A 14104-nucleotide genomic window follows, 5' to 3' on the forward strand; every position below is an offset into this window, starting at 1 on the left:
TGATAGGTACATTCACGCACCCAGCTTCGTTTGCTCTTCCCTACGACCGAGTGGCAGAGGTTTTCATATCCATTTAATAAAGAAGGAAACTGGGGCTCAGAGACATGGAGAGACTTGCCCGAGGTCACCGAGTTAAGTGGCAGTCAGAATTCAAATTCTATTCCAAAGCCTGCGTGGCCTCGGTGGCGGGAACTGGTATTCAAAGGCTATCGGCGGGCGTGCCTTCCCTAGTCCTTCCTGTTCTTGCTCCATCTTTGCTCTAAAGACCCTGTTTGGAGATGGTCACAGAGCTCATCTGTTCCTCAGCTGTGGTCCTTTCTCAACCTGACGAGTGTCCACTGTGATGTACATTCCTTTCTGCCACGTCTGTGGGGCAGTCCGTCTTCTCTCCACCGTGGCTTGGCTTAATTACTGCGGATTGAAAGTGGAGAGGGGGCACTAGCAGTGTTTGTTGTTATATGCAGATGCAATGAGCCTGCCTGAGTCAGCCGATTCTTCATGCCCCCTGGAGTATGTTAGCCAGGAGCCTCCTGGGTTTGAATGGAGAGATTGTTGGGGTTAATGGCCCTGGACATAGTTATTAAAAGCGGAACAAATACAGGGACAGAGGCCACTCCACCCACCAGGAGAAGTGTCCTCAGGAAGTAGGGAGCTTGGCTGGAAACAAGACGAAGGCTCCAAACTGGGCTCAAGCTGGCAGCTGAATTAAAGAGTAATTGCAAGTAGACTCAGAATGGTGTGTACTTAAAACATTCTGATTTCTTCCCTGGCAGCCCACCCAAGTTCTTTGGCATGGAGGACTAAACAGAAAGAACCTGGTCACTCCTTTGGAAGGGGAGACAAAATTCCTAACGCAATTCCTGGAGGGACATAGCCCCAACTCCTTTGAAGGTGGCTGTTGTATGGGGAAGCTGCAGTTTCTCATTATGGCCACCAGATGGCAGAGGGGAGAGCAGCGCTAGCTACAGTCTGGATGGAATTCACCTGTAGAAGGAAGAGGTGGAGTTTGGGTTTCCAGGGACGCTCTGCTGAGGCCCCAAGCTGGCCTGGCCTGGCAGAGTGTGGGCTGCTCCAGGGGAGAGGAGCACTCAGTTGTTCCTCTGTCCCCAGACCAGGGGCTTGCCTCAGAATTCTGGGGGTTGGATTCTGGGAGACCAGCATCCCTGGGGATTTCGTGGCTCCTGGCTGCCCTCCCTTCCCCCCACCACCACTGGGCTCAGTCCATTTACCAGGAATCTCCATCAGATGAGAAAGGAGGAGCAGTTTAGTTTTGGATATGTGTGTCCACATTTCTTGGAAACGTGTACCGGCATCTACACTAAGACCAGCCTGTCCCTCATCTGTCTACACTAGCTCACCACTGGGGGTCCCAATTAGCTGCTCCCTGATCACTCAGAGAAGGGTTTGGCAGCTCTCCGAAGACCAGAGCAACCAGACTATTTGCTTTTGTAATTTCATCAAATAAAAGGGCAGGGAATGCACTGCAACAAAATTCACTCTTTGCTTCGTTCTTAGAATAATATGTCTGGAAATGAATTAGAAACTGATTTGACATGAATTCTAAAGGAAAAGGTCAAAGGCATTGCAACCCAAAACATTCCTCTGTTTAATCAGGCCTGACAATCTGTGTCTCAAGGGCTGCCCATCGAGAGAGGGGAGCAGACATTGGTGCTCATGGGTCAGGCAGGTGGCGGGTGCTTTCATCTGTTTTTCTCTTTGTGAAGTGGTCATTATTATTATGATCATTCCTGTCTTACAGATGAGGAAAGTGAGGCTCAGAGAGTGTATTAGTTATCTATTGCTGTGTAACAAATTACCCTAAAACTTAATGGCTTAAAATAACAAACATTTATTATCTCGTGCAGTTTCTGAGCATCAGGAATCTGGCAGTGGCTTAGTTTCATGGTTCTAATTTAGGGTCTCTCATGAGGTTGCAGTCAAGATGTTGGCTTGGACTGTAGTCATCTGAATGCTTGACTGGGGCTAGATAATCTGCTGTCAAGATGGCTCATCACGTGGCTGTTGGCAGGAGGTCTTAGCTCCTTGTCATGCGATACTGATGAGGCTTCTGTAGAGGTCCCGAGTATTGGTTTAACATGGCAGTTGGCTTCCATCAGGGCTAATGATCCAAGGGGGAAGCCACATGCCTTTTTATGAACTAGTCTCAGAAACCACATACTATCACTTCTGCCATATTCTCTTGGTCACACAGACCAACCACAATACAGTGTTGGAGGGGATTCTACAAGGATATGAATACCAATAGACAGGGATCATTGGGGGCCATCCTGGAGACTGGCTAACACAGAGAGCTTAAGTAACTTGGCTGCTGAGTGTAGAGGCTGAACGTTACTCAAGATATTCAAAGTTTCCAGGGCACCTGGGTGGCTCAGTTGGTTAAGCAACTGCCTTCGGCTCAGGTCATGATCCTGGAGTCCCGTGATTGAGTCCCACATCGGGCTCCCTGCTCAGCAGGGAGTCTGCTTCTCCCTCTGACCCTCCTCCCTCTCATGCTCTCTGTCTCTCATTCTCTCTCCTGCAAATAAATAAAAAAAAATCTTAAATAAAATAAAATGTGAAGTGTTCAAAAAAAAAAGATATTCAAAGTTCCCTTTCCAGTATGAGCAGAGGTCTTGGGGTGATATTCAGATAGGCTAAAGATTTAATAATTCATGTTTTGCCCATTCTACTGAAAATATTGAAAAATGCTAGTAGTTATTATTTGTCAGAATGTGGGTAAATGGTCACTTTCATTCACTGTTGGTGGAAGTATGATCAAAACGTAAACTTTTCTTATCCTTTGACTCAACCACCCTCCTTCTAAGACTATTTTGTATCTATCTCTCTATCATCTATCTATTCATCTATCTCAGAATATATATATGGCAGGATATGGCAGAAGTGATTATATAAATATAGTCACACACAAAACACACAAGTTTTTATAAAAGTATCATTTATAATAGGGAAAAATTGGAGACAAATCTAGGATTGGTTAAATAAATTATTTGTTTATTATTATAATGGAATGTTATACACCCACTAATGTCCTTTTTTGGTTCAGAATCCAATCTAGGACCCTATGCTGCATTTAGTTGTCATGTTGTCATGTTTTCTTAATCTTCTCTAGTCTACGAGAGGGTGTTTTTTTTTTTTTTGTCTTTCATAACTTTGATACTTTTGAAAAGTACTGGCCAATTATTTTGTAGAAATAGACCCTTAATTTGGGTTTGTCTGGTGTTTTCTCATGATTCAATTGAAGTTATGCTTTTCTGGCAAGAATACCACACAAGTGATGTGCCCCCTTTCTCAAGACATCCTATCACTGATGTTGATATATCTTATTACTTGTGGTATTAACCTGGGTCTGCCAGGTTTCTTCACTGTAAAGTTACCATTTTCCTGTTTGTATTTAATAAGGATCTTGTAGGGGAGATACTTTGAAGTTATGCAAATATACTATTTCTGATTGTATTTTCAATGGTACTTGTGTGTGACAATTATTACCATGAAGTTTGCCTACTGGTGATTTTCTATTTCTATCATTCCTTCTTTTTTTTTTTAAAGATTTTATTTATTTGTTTGAGAGAGAGAATGAGATAGAGAGCATGAGAGGGGGGAGGATCAGAGGGAGAAGCAGGCTTCCCCCTGAGCAGGGAGCCCGATGTGGGACTCGATCCTGGGACTCCAGGATCATGACCTGAGCCGGAGGCAGTCGCGTAACCAACTGAGGCACCCAGGCGCCCTCTATCATTCCTTCTATATTTACTAACTACTATTCTTCTGTAAGGAAGAACTCTTTCCCCTAATTTATTTATTCAGTGATGTACTTATGCCAGTATGGAAAATAAATACTGGCATAAGTACATACATGTTTTCAAAATCTATTCTTGTGATGCTTGGCTGGCTCAGTCAGTAGAGCATGAGACTCTTGATCTTCGGGACATGAGTTCAAGCCCCACGTTGGGCATAGAATGCACTTTAAACAAATCTATTCCTTATAACAGTACAAATTTAAAATCTTGAATTTTGAGTTTCTTTCCAAAAGAAAGAATCAATAATATTTGATAAAGCAATCCCCTATCATGCAGGGCAAGAGAGAACAAGGGCTTTTGGGGGTAGGAGTCTAACCTTGAGGGCCAGAACAGAGCATGTGCCTCCTTGCAGCATAGAGATTCTTAATTTCATTTTACAGATCTTGAAATGGCTCAGAGAAGTTAATCTGGCAAATCATGCTGGAGCCAGGGTTAGAACCCATGTCTGTCTGATTCCAAGACTCACACTCTTTTCTCTATTCTCTATCCTCCTGTAAACATCAGAAGGAGGTGAGCTGGAAGGTCCCTGAATTTCTGCACCTAAGGAAGTCTCCCAGCTTTGTTGAGCTGTGACCCCTTCTCTTCCATAGGGGACTCAGGCTGGAGACTCACTGTCCAGCTGCTGTTCTTTTTTATTTTTTTATCTTAAAAGATTTTATTTATTTATTTGAGAGAAAGCACACACGCATGAGTGAGGGGAGGGGCAGAAGGAGAGGGAGAAGCAGACTCCCCGCTGAGCAGGGAGCCTGAGGTCATGACCTGAGCTAAAGTCAGATGCTTAACTGACTGAGCCACCCAGGTGCCCCGTCCAGTTGCTGTTCTACTGACTCACCTTGTCTTAACCTCAGAGATAGGTTTCTTTCAAAGAGCCTTTCCATTCTTCCTCCTGAGCATGACTCCATCCAACTGCAGTTCTCATCTGCACGTAACTTAATTCCTCTTCAACACAAAGAGATGAGAAATCAGTTGTGCATTGTGTGTGCATGTGCACATGCATGTGTGTGTGTTGCGTGGTGATTGTGATCCTGGGGCGGGGGGACAGGGAATCAGACAAAACACCCCCAGTACTAGGGGGGCAGTTCAAATCCCCTTGTGCCTGGCATTCATCTCCCATCAGGCTTGTTGAAATAATGCACACAATAATGATATGTTTCCTGGAAGACAATGTAGACTTCTAGTTCTCAGCTTGAGCGTCATAAAGCTCTCAAGATTGTCAAAAACGCTCTCCCCGCCCCATCACACTGGCTCCTGGCACCAGTATCCTTCTTCTTCTTTTTTTTTGTGTGTGTGTCCTTCTTCATGACACTGTCGCAGGGCGCTATTTCAGGAATTGACTTCTGCCTGACATTCCTGTGAGACAATAAGCCTCATGGTGGACAACTACCATGTTTCCTTTTATGAGCAAGAAAGGTGTGCCTCCATAAGTAGAGAATGCAGGACTTGAGAAGTGTGGCCTTTCTCTAGATTGTACCTGGGAATTGCATACCAGTGAGCTCAGCGAGTGTGGATTTACTGTGGGAAGCTCTGAGTTTTCTGGAAACACAAAGGTCATATGGCATTGAATCCACACTGAATTTGGAGATTTGTTTTATGGGTTTTGATATTTGCAAAGGGTGAGAAGTGGGTCAGATTGTTAAATAGCAGGGCAGACTCTTATGGAGATAGCCAAAGTTGTGAATTCTCAGAAACCTTGTGTTTGACACACCCAGACAGGTGAAGGGACTGGAACAGCCCTGGAGTGTTCTCAAAAGAGCCACAAGATGGCACTGCGGCTGCTTCTCAGGCTTGACCAGAGAGAGACGCAGCAAGTCGTTGCTGCAATAATTATCCTAAAGAGTGCTCTGCAAGTTAGAAGTGATTGCCTAATGGAAACCCTGCTTGATTGGCCTTAAATTTTGACTAGTGATGGAGACTTCCTCAGGATGAAGGCTTTTGGAGAAAGCTTCAGTGAGAGGCCTGTCTTGGCTGTTTGCTAAAGGCCGGGTCTTCCCTAAGAGGAGATCCATGGCTGTATCCTCGAGAACCATCAGCCGCAGCGAGCCTTCTAGCAGCAAAGCTCCCTCCCATTGGTTGTTCTCTCCAGCCCGAACCCGTGTCAACTGAGTTTGTCCACCCTGGCCCCTTGCATCTTCTGCCGCGGATACAGCCTGCAAGTTAGGGGTTGTAACATTGGGCAGGGCCCCATTGGTGGTGTGAGGGTCTGCTCTAGTGTCTGAAGTCTGCATGCCTGCATCTATTCATTCCTTCAGCTTGCACTGAGTTCTTGCTGTGTGCCAGGCACCGTGCTGGAAACCAGAGTTGCAACTGCAAATAAGACAGCCAGGGATTTGGACTGAAGGCTCCCCTTCGGCTCCTGCCCTCCCCTGATCCAGCCTGATTCCAGCCAGCCCTTGCCCATAGTGGAGATGCCTTTCCCTCTGCTCCAATTTCCGGCTGGGGTCTTGCTGTGCCTAAATGGATGTCTTGTGCAGTTTGATTATCTGAATGATAGCTTTAATCTTGTCTTTGAGCTAATCCCCAGGGGCCCTGCCTAACCTTGGGCACCTCATCTGATGGACAAGGAAGCTGACCTGAGTTAGGGAGACTAAATGACCCAATTTGCTTGGGACTGGGGGTGGGGTATTCCAGAATGTAGAACTTTCATTTTAAAACAAGGACCAAGGGGTTTCCTGGAAAGTTCTGGGTAAATCCTGATGAATTGGTTACCCTATGCAGATCAAACCGTGGTGAAAGGGCCAGTGGAGCTGAGTGAGTGACCCAGACCCTTGGCTTCCCTGAACTGCAGTTTCTTCCCGTCAAGTGAGCTCTGAGCATGTGCCTTGTTGATCATTGCTCTTGAGACTCTAGAACCCCCTCTCACTTCTGAGTCCTGCTCTTCCACATTTTTGATGCTGATCCCTGCTCCAGGACGTGCTCCTGGGTTCAGGCCTGGGGACTGGGTGGGAGGAGGTCAGCCCCATCTGTGGGGAGGGGCATGGGTACGCTCAGACACTGGGACACTCCAGATGGAGTCAAGGACTTGTACCCTGACCCTGGTGCCCTCTGACTCTTGTCTCAAACCCTGGCTCTATCCTGACAGCCGGCAAGACTTTCCCATGCATCCTACACCACTAGCCCATGAAGCATCGGTGAGACTTGCGGCCTGTACTCAGTCTCCCCATCTCCTTCCCTGCTCTGACCTGGTTCTGTTCCCTCCATTTCCTCCTTGTTTCCATGACCCTGACTTGTGTGCAGACCAGGGGTTTATATTTGCCACCCCCAGTGTTTGAACCCCCAGATTCTGACGTCTTTTATTCCTCCTGCTTTTTGGATAGAACTTGCTGCTCAAGATCTGTCCTGGAAGGTTCCCATTCCTATTGGCTGGTAGTCACCCAGACAGCCAGTCTCATGTAAGCTATGTGTGTGTATGGGAAGGGGATTTGGCAGGGGCAGCATAGGACTCGGTAGAAGCAGAATCAAAGTTGGGTCAGGTCAGTATGAGGGGTCCTGGCGGAGAGCCAAGCTATAATTAATCTCTGACTGTCAGCCCAGGGAAGACTGGTGGGGCGAGGGTCCTAGCAGGATTTACCCCACAGGAGCACTCCAGGGCCAGTCAGAAACTCCAAGTTTAAGATTTAGCCAAGTTATGGAGCAGTGAGATGCCTGGCTGTCAACGGTGAGGGTAGGTGACTAGTTAAAGTGACACGGGGGTGGGAGGGTGGATTTTGTCAAATGCTTTGGTTCAACAGCATCTTTTCCCCTTGGGCATGATGCTGGAGGGACATTGGATGGTGGCGACTCCAAAGTCCTGCCTGACCCAACTGCAAGGAATGGATGAATACCCTTGTTGTGTGAGCCCAGTGAGACAGCCGTAGCCACGGTGCGGGGGGAGAAGTCCCACTGTAGCCGTAAGACAGAGCTCCGAGGTGCAGCTGAGCAGGACCCCTGGGAGGGGCAGTGGCAGTCAGCATTACTTTGAGATGACACCAAGGGATGATCAGTGTGGAGAGCTTGAGAGCTGCCATCAGTGGCCTGCCAGGGAAAGGGAGGGACCGAGGGGCTCCTTGCTGCTGAGGGAAAGAGAGAATGCATAACCACAGAGAGAAGGACTGGGGCTTGCTGTCCCCCCCAGAAGTGCCACCTGCTAGCCAGACCCACTCTCACCAGGCAGCCTGCGACCCCTGTGTGGGCTGCAGCCTGGCAGAGCCGCTGTGGACATATTTCTATTGTACCACAGCTCTGCCCTTTCAGATACTGAATGTTACGCACCATTGGAAAAGGACAGAAGTCAGCGTGGGTCCCCCACATTCCCACTGAGGAGGCTAATTAACCTCGGAGAACCTCAAATTTTCTCATCTGCAAAGTCCTTTCCTTTTTTTCAAAAACAGCAATGTCCTTGCAGGTTTGCTGTGAGGATTAAATGAGATAAACTGTTCCAATAGGTCTGGCACAGTATCTGGCTCTCAGTGAGTGCCCCGATTCCAGATGCGCAGAGCTCACGACTCCCAGATTGGTTTCATCAACCTTGGCCTTTCTTCCAGGCCCCAAGGTCACACTTGCATTGGTCTGCTGGGCAGAGTCAGCCTCACTGCCCCTCTGCCCCACCCTGCACAGCACCGCAGACTCAGTCTCTAAACTCACAGGTGTTTGTGAGGGTGTCAGTGCTAACAATAAATGGTAATATTTCACATCTCTGGAGCTTTACAGTGTTTCCACATCTTTGATTTTATTTTATTTTATTTTTTTATTTTTTTTTTCTCATTTTGTAAAGATCTTTTTTTTTTGGTATTTTTCTTATTAATCACCATATATTACATCATTAGTTTTTGGTGCAGTGTTCCATGATTCATTGTTTGTTCATAACACCCAGTGCTCCATGCAGAACGTGCCCTCCTCAATACCCATCACCAGGCTAACCCATCCCCCTACCCCCCTCCCCTCTAGAACCCTCAGTTTGTTTTTCAGAGTCCATCATCTCTCATGGTTCGTCTCCCCCTCTGACATACTCCCCTTTTCTTCCTCTCCTGTTATCTTCTTCATTTTCTTTTTTCTTAAAATATGTTGTGTTATTTGTTTCAGAAGTACAGAACTGTGATTCAACAGTCTTGCACAATTCACAGCGCTCACCGTAGCACATACCCTCCCCAATGTCTATCACCCAGCCACCCCATCCCTCCCACCCCCAACCACTCCAGTAACACTCAGTTTCTTTCCTGAGATTAAGAATTCCTCATATCAGTGAGGTCATGTGATACATGTCTTTCTCTGATTGACTTATTTCACTCAGCATAACACCCTCCAGTTCCATCCACGTCGTTGCAAATGGCAAGATCTCATTCCTTTTGATGGCTGCATAATATTCCATTGTGTATATATACCACCTCTTCTTTATCCATTCATATGTCGATGGGCATCTTGGCTCTTTCCACAGTTTGGCTATGGTGGACATTGCTGCTATAAACATTGGGGTACACGTACCCCTTCGGGTCCCTACATTTGTATCTTTGTGGTAAATACCCAGTAGTGCAATTGCTGGATCGAACGGTAGCTCTAATTTCAACTGTTTGAGGAACCTCCATACTGTTTTCCAGAGTGGTTGCACCAGCTTGCATTCCCACCAACAGTGTAGGAGGGTTCCCCTTTCTCCACATCCCCGCCAACATCTGTTGTTCCCTGACTTGTTAATTTTAGCCATTCTGACGGGTGTGAGGTGGTATCTCATTGAGGTTTTGATTTGGATTTCCCTGATGCCGAGCGATGTTGAGCACTTTTTCATGTGCCTGTTGGCCATTTGGATGTCTTCTTTGGAGAAATGTCTGTTCATGTCTTCTGCCCATTTCTTGATTGGATTATTTGTTCTTTGGGTGTTGAGTTTGATAAGTTCTTTATAGATTTTGGATACTAGCCCTTTATCTGATATGTCATTTGCAAATATTTTCTCCCATTCTGTCGGTTGTCTTTTGGTTTTGTGGACTGTTTCTTTTGCTGTGCAAAAGCTTTTTATCTTGATGAAATCCCAATAGTTCATTTTTGCCCTGGCTTCCCGTGCCTTTGGCGATGTTTCTAGGAAGAAGTTGCTGTGGCTGAGGTCGAAAAGGTTGCTACCTGTGTTCTCCTTTAGGATTTGGATGGGCTCCTGTCTCACGTTTAGGTCTTTCAACCATTTGGAGTCTATTTTTGTGTGTGGTGTAAGGAAATGGTCCAGTTTCATTCTTCTGCATGTGGCTGTCCAATTTTCCCAACACCATTTGTTGAAGAGACTGTCTCTTTTCCATTGGACATTCTTTCCTGCTTTGTCAAAGATAAGTTGACCATAGAGTTGAGGGTCTATTTCTGGGCTCTCGATTCTGTTCCATTGATCTATGTGTCTGTTTTTGTGCCAGTACCATACTGTCTTGATGATGACAGCTTTGTAATACAGCTGGAAGTCCGGAATTGTGATGCCGCCAGCTTTGCTTTTCTTTTTCAGTATTCCTCTGGCTATTCTGGGTCTCTTCTGGTTCCATACAAATTTTAGGATTATTTGTTCCATTTCTTTGAAAAAAGTGGATGGTATTTTGATGGGGATTGCATTGAATGTGTAGATTGCTCTAGGTAGCATTGACATCTTCACAATGTTGATTCTCCCAATCCATGAGCATGGAACGTTTTTCCATTTCTTTGTGTCTTCTTTAATTTCTTTCATGAGTATTTTATAGTTTTCTGAGTACAGATCCTTTGCCTCTTTGGTTAGATTTATTCCTAGGTATCTAATGGTTTTGGGTGCAATTGTAAATGGGATCGACTCCTTGATTTGTCTCTCTTCTGTCTTGTTGTTGGTGTATAGGAATGCCACTGATTTCTGTGCATTGATTTTATATCCTGCTACTTGACTGAATTCCTGTATGAGTTCTAGCAGTTTTGGGGTGGAGTCTTTTGGGTTTTCCACATACAGTATCATATCATCTGCAAAGAGTGAGAGTTTGACTTCCTCTTTGCCGATTTGGATGCCTTTGATTTCTTTTTGTTGTCTAATTGCTGTGGCTAGGACTTCTAATACTATGTTGAATAGCAGTGGTGAGAGTGGACATCCCTGCCGCGTTCCTGACCTTAGGGGAAAAGCTCTCAGCCTTTCCCCATTGAGAATGATATTCGCTGTAGGTTTTTCATAGATGGCTTTTATGATATTGAGGTATGTACCCTCTATCCCTATACTCTGAAGAGTTTTGATCAAGAAAGGATGCTGTACTTTGTCAAATGCTTTTTCTGCATCTATTGAGAGGATCATATGATTCTTGTTCTTTCTTTTGTTAATGTATTGTATCACGTTGATTGATTTGCGGATGTTGAACCAGCCTTGCAGCCCAGGGATAAATCCCACTTGGTCGTGGTGAATAATCCTTTTAATGTACTGTTGGATCCTATTGGCTAGTATTTTGGTGAGAATTTTTGCATCCATGTTCATCAAGGATATTGGTCTGTAATTCTCTTTTTTGATGGGGTCTTTGTCTGGTTTTGGGATCAAGGTAATGGTGGCCTCATAAAATGAGTTTGGAAGTTTTCCTTCCATTTCTATTTTTTGGAACAGTTTCAGGAGAATAGGTATTAATTCTTCTTGAAATGTCTGATAGAATTCCCCTGGGAAGCCATCTGGCCCTGGGCTTTTGTTTCTTGGGAGATTTTTGATGACTGTTTCAATTTCCTTAGTGGTTATAGGTCTGTTCAGGTTTTCTATTTCTTCCTGGTTCAATTTTGGTAGTTGATACATCTCTAGGAATGCACCCATTTCTTCCAGGTTATCTAATTTGCTGGCATAGAGTTGCTCATAATATGTTCTTATAATTGTTTGTATTTCTTTGGTGTTGGTTGTGATCTCTCCTCTTTCATTCATGATTTTGTGGATTTGGGTCATTTCTCTTTTCTTTTTGATCAGTCTGGCCAGGGGTTTATCAATCTTGTTAATTCTTTCAAAGAACCAGCTCCTCGTTTCGTTGATCTGTTCTACTGTTCTTTTGGTTTCTAGTTTATTGATTTCTGCTCTGATCTTTATGATTTCTCTTCTCCTGCTGGGTTTAGGCTTTCTTTGCTGTTCTTTCTTCAGCTCCTTTAGGTGTAGGGTTAGGTTGTGTATTTGAGACCTTTCTTGTTTCTTGAGAAAGGCTTGTATTGCTATATACTTTCCTCTCAGGACTGCCTTTGCTGTATCCCAAAGATTTTGAACAGTTGTGTTTTCATTTTCATTGGTTTCCATGAATTTTTTTAATTCTTCTTTAATTTCTTGGTTGACCCATTCATTCTTTAGGAGGATGCTCTTTAGCCTCCATGTATTTGAGTTCTTTCCGACTTTCCTCTTGTGGTTGAGTTCTAGTTTCAAAGCATTGTGGTCTGAAAATATGCAGGGAATGATCCCAATCTTTTGGTACCGATTGAGACCTGATTTGTGACCTAGGATGTGATCAATTCTGGAGAATGTCCCATGGGCACTAGAGAAGAATGTGTATTCTGTTGCTTTGGGATGGAATGTTCTGAATATGTCTGTGAAGTCCATTTGGTCCAGTGTGTCATTTAACGTCTTTATTTCCTTGTTGATCTTTTGCTTAGATGATCTGTCCATTTCAGTCAGGGGGGTGTTAAAGTCCCCCACTATTATTGTATTGTTGTCAATGTGTTTCTTTGCTTTTGTTATTAATTGCCTTATATAATTGGCTGCTCCCATGTTCGGGGCATAGATATTTACAATTGTTAGATCTTCTTGTTGGATAGACCCTTTAAGTAGGATATAGTGTCCTTCCTCATCTCTTATTACAGTCTTTGTTTTAAAATCTAGTTTGTCTGATATAAGGATTGCCACCCCAGCTTTCTTTTGGTGTCCATTAGCATGGTAAATGGTTTTCCACCCCCTCACTTTCAATCTGGGGGTGTCTTTGGGTGTAAAATGAGTCTCTTGCAGACAGCATATTGATGGGTCTTGTTTTTGAATCCAATCTGATAGCCTGTGTCTTTTGATTGGGGCATTTAGCCCATTTACATTCAGGGTAACTATTGAAAGGTATGAATTTAGTGCCATTGTATTACCTGTAAGGTGACTGTTAACTGTCTGTTGTCTGTGTTCGTTTCTGCTCTTTGCTGCTTTTAGGTTCTCTCTTTGCTTAGAGTACCCCTCTCAATATTTCTTGGAGGGCTGGTTTCGTGTTTGCACATTCCTTTAGTTTTTGTTTGTCCTGGAAGCTTTTTATCTCTCCTTCTATTTTCAATGATAGCCTAGCTGGATATAGTATTCTTGGCTGCATATTTTTCTCGTTTAGTGCTCTGAAGATATCTTGCCAGTCCTTTCTGGCCTGCCAGGTCTCTGTGGATATGTCTGTTGCCAATCTAATGTTTCTACCATTGTAGGTTACATATCTCTTCTCCTGAGCTGCTTTCAGGATTTTCTCTTTGTCTCTGAGACTCGTAAGTTTTACTATTAGATGTCGGGGTGTTGACCTATTATTATTGATTTTGAGAGGGGTTCTCTGTGCCTCCTGGATTTTAATGCCTGTTTCCTTCCTCACATTAGGGAAGTTCTCTGCTATAATTTGCTCCAATATACCTTCTGCCCCTCTCTCTCTCTCTTCTTCTTCTGGGATCCCAATTATTCTAATGTTGTTTCGTCTTATCGTATCACTTATCTCTCGAATTCTGCCCTCGTGATCCTGTAGTTGTTTCTCTCTCTTTTTCTCAGCCTCTTTATTTTCCATCATTTGGTCTTCTATATCGCTGATTCTCTCTTCTGCCTCATTTATCCTAGCATTTAGTGCCCCCATTTTTGATTGCACCTCATCAATAGCCTTTTTGATTTCGAGTTGGTTAGATTTTAGTTCTTTTATTTCTCCAGAAAGGGTTTCTCTAATAACTTCCACGCTTTTTTCAAGCCCAGCTAGTATCTTTAAAGTCATGATTCTGAACTCTAGGTCCGACATCGTACTAATGTCCGTATTGAGTAGGTCCCTGGCTGACGGTACTACCTCTTGTTCTTTTTGCTGAGGTGATTTCTTTCGTCTTGTCATTTTGTCCAGAGGAGAATAGATGAATGAGAGAACAAAATGCTAACAGGTTTACAACGTCCCCAGCAAATATACTGTATACAAATCAGAAAAGACCTGAAACCAGGGGAAAAGAAAGGGAAAGAGAGAAAAAAGAAAGAGAAAAAGAAAAAAAAAAAAGATAAAAACAAAAACAAAACAATACAAAAAAGGCAGAATATGATCAAATATGATCAGGCTAGTGCATAGATCAGGGCCACACACTAGATTTTGGGCGTATTTTGGTCTGTTAGAAAAAAGTGCCTCCTA

This window comes from Zalophus californianus, chromosome 8 (genome assembly GCF_009762305.2).
Source record: "Zalophus californianus isolate mZalCal1 chromosome 8, mZalCal1.pri.v2, whole genome shotgun sequence".
In the NCBI taxonomy this organism is placed as follows: domain Eukaryota; kingdom Metazoa; phylum Chordata; class Mammalia; order Carnivora; family Otariidae; genus Zalophus; species Zalophus californianus.